This window comes from Tenrec ecaudatus, chromosome 7 (assembly GCF_050624435.1).
Source record: "Tenrec ecaudatus isolate mTenEca1 chromosome 7, mTenEca1.hap1, whole genome shotgun sequence".
NCBI classification, from domain to species: Eukaryota; Metazoa; Chordata; class Mammalia; order Afrosoricida; family Tenrecidae; genus Tenrec; species Tenrec ecaudatus.
The window spans coordinates 50,708,049-50,714,402 of NC_134536.1; positions in this window are offsets into that span (position 1 = coordinate 50,708,049).

Sequence of the window (6,354 nt, forward strand, 5' to 3'; positions counted from 1 at the left end):
TGTAGAAATTGACTTGATGTTAAAATTGAACACTTCAAGAATTCCAATTGTCAAAAACTAAAGTTTTCTGATCTTTCTGTGTTGACTTTGTATTCCACAACTCTGCTGAATCAATGTACTAGTTCTAACCACTGTGTGTAGAGGTGTGTATGCTTTATGGTTTCCTAAAAGTAACATCATGTCATCTACACACAGAGAAAGCTTTATTTTCCCTTTGCAATTCAGTTACCTTTTATTTCTGGATAGAACAACAGTATTAAAGGATTGGTGAAATGTATCACCCAACCTTGCTTTTGATCTTGGGGGAGAAAGTTAGACTTTGTACCATTGGGTTGGCAGCAGCACAATACCAAAACATACAAAACAACAAAAGGAACAAACGAACAAAAACAAATCACCGCCATCAATTCATTCTCAACTGCTACCGACCCTATAGGATAAGGTAAAACTCCCACTGTGAGTCTCTGCAACTGTAACTCTTTGTAAGTGTCCAGCAGTCCTGTCTTTCTCCCCGACTGAGTGTGGATCTGAATTGCTGACCTTACAGTTAGCGGGCCAACGCATAATCCCTCTGCAGCCAGGGCTCCGCACATCTCTATGTTGAGTCAGAGTAAACTTGATGCCAGTAAGTTTTCTGGTTTGTTTGTTTTGTTTGGTAGGATGTTAGCTATTTGCTTTTCATACACACCTTTATCATGTTGAGAAAATGTCCTTCTATTCACAGCTCACTTGGAAGCATATTACGTTTTGTCAAATGGTTTTTCAACAGCTATTGCTATGATAGTATGATGTTCTTATTGATAAGTTCCACTTGCACAAGATATTTAACCCCTTTTATATGCTACTAGATTCATTTTTTTAGTATTTTGTTGAGGAATTTTACAGCTATCTGTATAAAGAGTTTTGGCTTCCTTCTGGAACTTTACATGAGGGTGATGTTGGCCTCATAAAATAAATTAGACAGTATACTATTTTTATTATTTCATGAAAGTTTGAACAAGATGATTTTGTCTTTATTGGAGGTTTTTCATTATTACTTTTTATAATTATATTCAAATTTTCTTTTTCTTCTTGAGCTTTTTTGATATTTTTTCTAGGAATTTGCATATATTAGCTAGGTTATCCAGCTTGTTCTGATAAGCCTATAATTAATATTCTATCTAATTCATTTTGTTTAATTAGTGTTTTCTGATTTCAATTACTTGACTCCCTTTTTTTACCTTTTAGTTTAAAATTTGTCCATTTGTTGCTGCTTTTTCAAAGAACCAGTTTTGCTTTCATTGATTTTTCTCTATTGCTTTTCTATTTATCTTCACTCGGATATTTGCTATTCCTCTTCTTGTAGAGTTCCATTTATCTTTCTCTAATTTTCTACTTCCTTAAGTGATAGCATTATTTTATTGAAATAGTTTTGTAGCAATAAATCACTCAGTACTTTTTAATTATATCTAGTAAGATTTGATAAAGTTATACTTTTGTTACTATGAATCTCAAGATATTTTCTGACATCTCTTGATATTTTATTTTACCCACTTTTAAAAAAAAATAAATAAAAATGTAATAAATAAATAAATAAATAAAAAGTGTAATTGCCTTGTATTTCATAGCTTTCCTTCAGTGACTCATTGCTAGTTTCACTGTGTGAGCAGGAAATACACTGCACTTTAATCATGTCAGATTTATTAAAACACACTCTGCCACTTGATGTTAAATCCAAGCGGGAGACCGTGTCAACCTGCAACCACTGTCGGCATTGGCACAGTTAAGTGTCTAAGAACACTTCGTCATGTGCAAATCAGCATTAGGAGATATTGAGGCTGACCACATCAGATTAAAAAATATATTGTTAACAGTGCTCATTAAGTGATTTATAGTTGTTTTATATCTTTGCCTTTTAGATGATATATTAAAGAAGAAGTTCACAACAAAAATTACAGTAATATGAATTTTTAAAAACCTATTAACTTTTACAAGTGCTTTCTCTGTCTTCTTAAGGATTTGAGTTACTATCTATTCCAATTTAAGCCTGATGAACTCTTTCAATATTCTTATTCCCAATAGTATAGTAAGGCTACTGCTAGTGAGTCGGTCAACTTAAGTTTATCCAGGATTACTTTAATATTTTATTCCATTTAAAATTATGTTTTTGTTGGATATAGATTACAGGACTCACAAATTTGTTAATATTTGATATATTCTTTAAATGTGTTAACTATGCCATCCCTCTGACTTTTCATAATCATTATTTCTAAGAAGGAATCAACAATCAACCATCAGTCTAACCAATATCCCGTGTACATGATGATACATTGAATTTTTTTCTTCCAATTTTTTTGGTCTTGAGACTTGAAAAATTGACTATAATTTATGTAGGTGTGGGTCTCTTTCAGTTTCTCCTGTTTTGAGTTCTTGGAACTTCTTGGATGTATGTGCTCTTATCTATTGTGAGGTTTTACCACTCTGTCAGTTTATTTTGCTGTGGTGACTGTGTCAGACTGTGATCTGGAACATGTACCACCAGTATTTCAAGCATTTAACAGGCTCTTCCATGATATCGATGTTTTAGCACAGCTTGCGGATGGAGAACAGACTGAGAAAAGGAAACAGGCTTTATATTTTATATAAACTTTAAGAATAGCAGTGGAATTTTGTCAGACAAAATGCCAGATTAGGAATCTCACAGGTTGGAAGGCCAACACCTGAATGGGAAGAGCTGCATCTTAAAAGCAGAGTTGACATTAATGACATGGCTGGAGGATAGCTTTTAGGACATATGTTTACTGATGTGGCATGGCTCAAAATAAAAACATAGAACTGTACAAAATAATTAATAATCTGAAGAAAATATGAATGAAGGAGAATTGAAATATTCTAATTAATGCTAAGTTGAAACAGTTTGGGATTCAATTTTAGGTTTGATAATCATATGACTTACTGTGCTAAGAATAACAAATTTAGAAGAAATAGTGTCATCATATTCACTACATTGGGTAAATCTGCTACACAAAATTTCCTTAAAGTGTTGAAAAGCAAAGAGGTTACTTTGAGGACTAAGGTGCACCTGACTCAGGCCAAGGTGTTTTCAATCACCTAATGAATTTGAAAATTGGACATCAAATAAGGAAGATCAAAGAAAAATGGATACAGTTGAAATATGGTGCCGGCAAAGAATATTTCAAATACCATGGACTACCAAAAGAACAAACAATCTGTCTTGGAAGAAATACAGCCAGAATTCTCCTTAAAGGCAAGGATTTTGAGTGTTCATTTCACCGTCTTTGGACATGTTGTCCCCGGAGAAGAGCGCCATGCGTGGTAAAGTGGTGGAGCAGCAAAGAGAAGAAATCCCTCAACCAGATGGATCGTCACAGTGGCGGCAACATGGGGCTCAAGCATAAGAACAATTGTGAGCACGGCACAGGGCTTGGCAATGTTTCCCTACGTTGTTCTTAAGATCCGTATGAGTTGGAACCAACTTGATGGCCATTAACAACAAAAACAGTGTCACATCCATCATCAAAATGAATATTTCTAGATCTAGCTTTAAGTGCTGTCCTGTCTGTGTTAGGGTAATACCAACATGGCTACAAGGTAGTCACCTAATTCAACTATAATTCATGTTTATGCACAAATTACCAAAGCTAATGATGAAGAAATTGAAGAATTCTACCAACTTCTTTAGGCTTAAATTGATTAAACATGCAATCAGGAAACATTGTTAATTTATATCAAGTAGAACATGGCAGTTGGAAACAAAGGAAGGATCAGCATTTGGAAATTATGTCCTTGTTTACAGAAGTTTGTATGAAAATTTTCAAGACAGATGATTTATTTTCAACTATATATTTTTCAACAACACAATAGTAAATATACATGTGTTTATTTTCACATGAGTCCATGTGACAGAGATTAGATTGACTGGATTTATGGGAAAAGATTATAAAGAAATTGATGTAACTACTGTTAACAAGGCCAAAGTCTGACTATGGGCATACCATCAATTGCTCATATGTAAGTTCATTTTAAAGTTGAAAAACATTAAAATAAGTCCATAAGAGCTAAAATACACCCTTGGGTAAATTTCATCTAAATTTAGAGAACATCTATGGAACAGATTTTACACACTAATGACAGGACAGAACACTTGAAAAGTTGTCTTTTGATATCAAGAACATCATACGTAAAGAAAGCAAAAGGTCATTAAACACATAGGAAAAAAGCAGATATCAGAAAAGACTCTGAAACTTGCTCTTGAACAAATAGAAGAAATGCTGAAGTAAAAGCTCGGAATGTCAAAGAACAGATTGAAAAGACAGATGTCAAGCTAATAAAATTGAAGAAAAATCCAAGCCTCATGCTGCTAGATTGTCTATGAACAAAAATACTGACTGTTTCAATAAGCATCAAAAGAAGATAGAAGGAAGACATAAATTCTCTGGAATTGCTGGACATGCAACCATTTCAAGAAGTAACATATCAAGAAATGGTGGCCCTGAAGGAGGAGGGTCAGGTTACAATGGAGGCATTAGTAAAGAACAAGGATCCAGGATGCGATGATCAATTGAATTATTTCACCAAGTAATGGTTCACTAGTTTAGGCCAAATAATGTGGAATAGAGCTACCTGATGAACCTGCTGGAAGAGATCCATTTTTTTGCCAACTTTAAATAAATGTAAAACAAAAGCATGTGCAAATAATTGAAAATATAATTAATATCACAGGCAAGTAAAATTTTGCTGAAGACAAATAAAAATTATTTCAGAATTACATAGACAATGAGTTGACAAAAATTTAGAAGAGCACATGGTACAACTATTTTGTGGATGGTGTCAGAGAAATCTTGGATGAAGACAGAAAATACCAGAAAGATCTTTACTTGTGTTTTACTGACCAAAGACATTCAACTGAAGATCATAAACAAAGCAAACACTATAAATAGCATTGTGAGGAATGGAAATACCCAAACACTTAACTGTAGTCATATAAAACCTGTACGAAGAGAAGAGGCAGTCATTCAAACAGAAGAAGGGAACGCTCCATGCTAAACTCAGGAAAGGTATGAGCCATGATTTTAAAATGTCTCCTTACCTATTCAATTTGTATGCTGAGCAAATAATCAGAAAGTTGGACTCTATGAACAACGTGGAATCTGGAGTAGAGGAAGGCTTATGATCAACTTTCAATATTCAGATAGCACAACTTGTTTACTGAAAGTGAGGATGACTTGATGCACTTATGAACATTAAAGCCTAGTCTTTAGTATGTATTACAAATCAATGAAATGATATCTAAATCCTCATAAATTTATAATAGAGTATTAAACACTTGAATTTTTTAAGTATTTAATTTACTTGAATCCACAAGCTCATGGAAACAGAATTTAAGAAATGAAAGGATGTATTATGTTAGGCAAATCTTCTGCACAAGAGAAAAGAAGTTACTTTGAGGACTACATTGTACTGGACACAAGCTGTGGGATTTACAATGACTAATGTATTTGAAAGCTTGACAATTAATCAAGAAGGCGGAAATGAAGCCGATGCATCTAAAATATGGTGCTGGTGAAGAATACTGGAAGTGCCATAGACTACCAGATAAACTAACAAATCTATCTCGGGGGGTGCATAACAGAATGCTCTGTGAAGCATGCCTTGCACTGCCTTGCGTGATGCTCTGCCTTGCGTGGCCTGCACGGTTGCCAGTAGAGTCTAGTCCTTGAGAAAGGAAGTTATGCTTGGTAATGTAGAGGGTCAGTGTCAAAGAGGAAGACTCTCAGTCAGACAGGTTGACCAAGTGGCCACAGTGGACTAAACTATAACAATTGTGATGTTGGCACAGAATCTGGCACTCTTTCTGTTGTATGTATGGTCATCATGAGTCAGACGTTATGGCATTTAGCAACAAAGTAACACCCAAAATTATGGTCATTATTCATTCAAGTGGTTTTTTTAAAACATTTTATTAGGGGCTCATACAACTCTGATCACAATCCATACGTATACATACATCAATTGTATAAAGGACATCTGTGCATTCTTTACCCTAATCATTTTCAAAGCATTTACTTTCCACTTAAGTACTTTGCATCAGGTCCTCTTTTTGTTCCCCTCACTCCCTGCTCCCCTCTCCCTTATGAGCCCTTGATAATTTATAGATTATTATTTTGTCATATCTTTCCCTATCCAGTATCTCCCTTCACCCCCTTCTCTGCTGTCCATCTCCCAGGGAAGAGGTCACATGTAGATCCTTGTAATCGGTTCCCCCTTTCCAAACCACTCACTCTCTACTCTCCCAGTATCGCCCCTCACCCCCTGGTTCTGAAGGTATCATCCACCCTGGATTCCCTGTGCCTC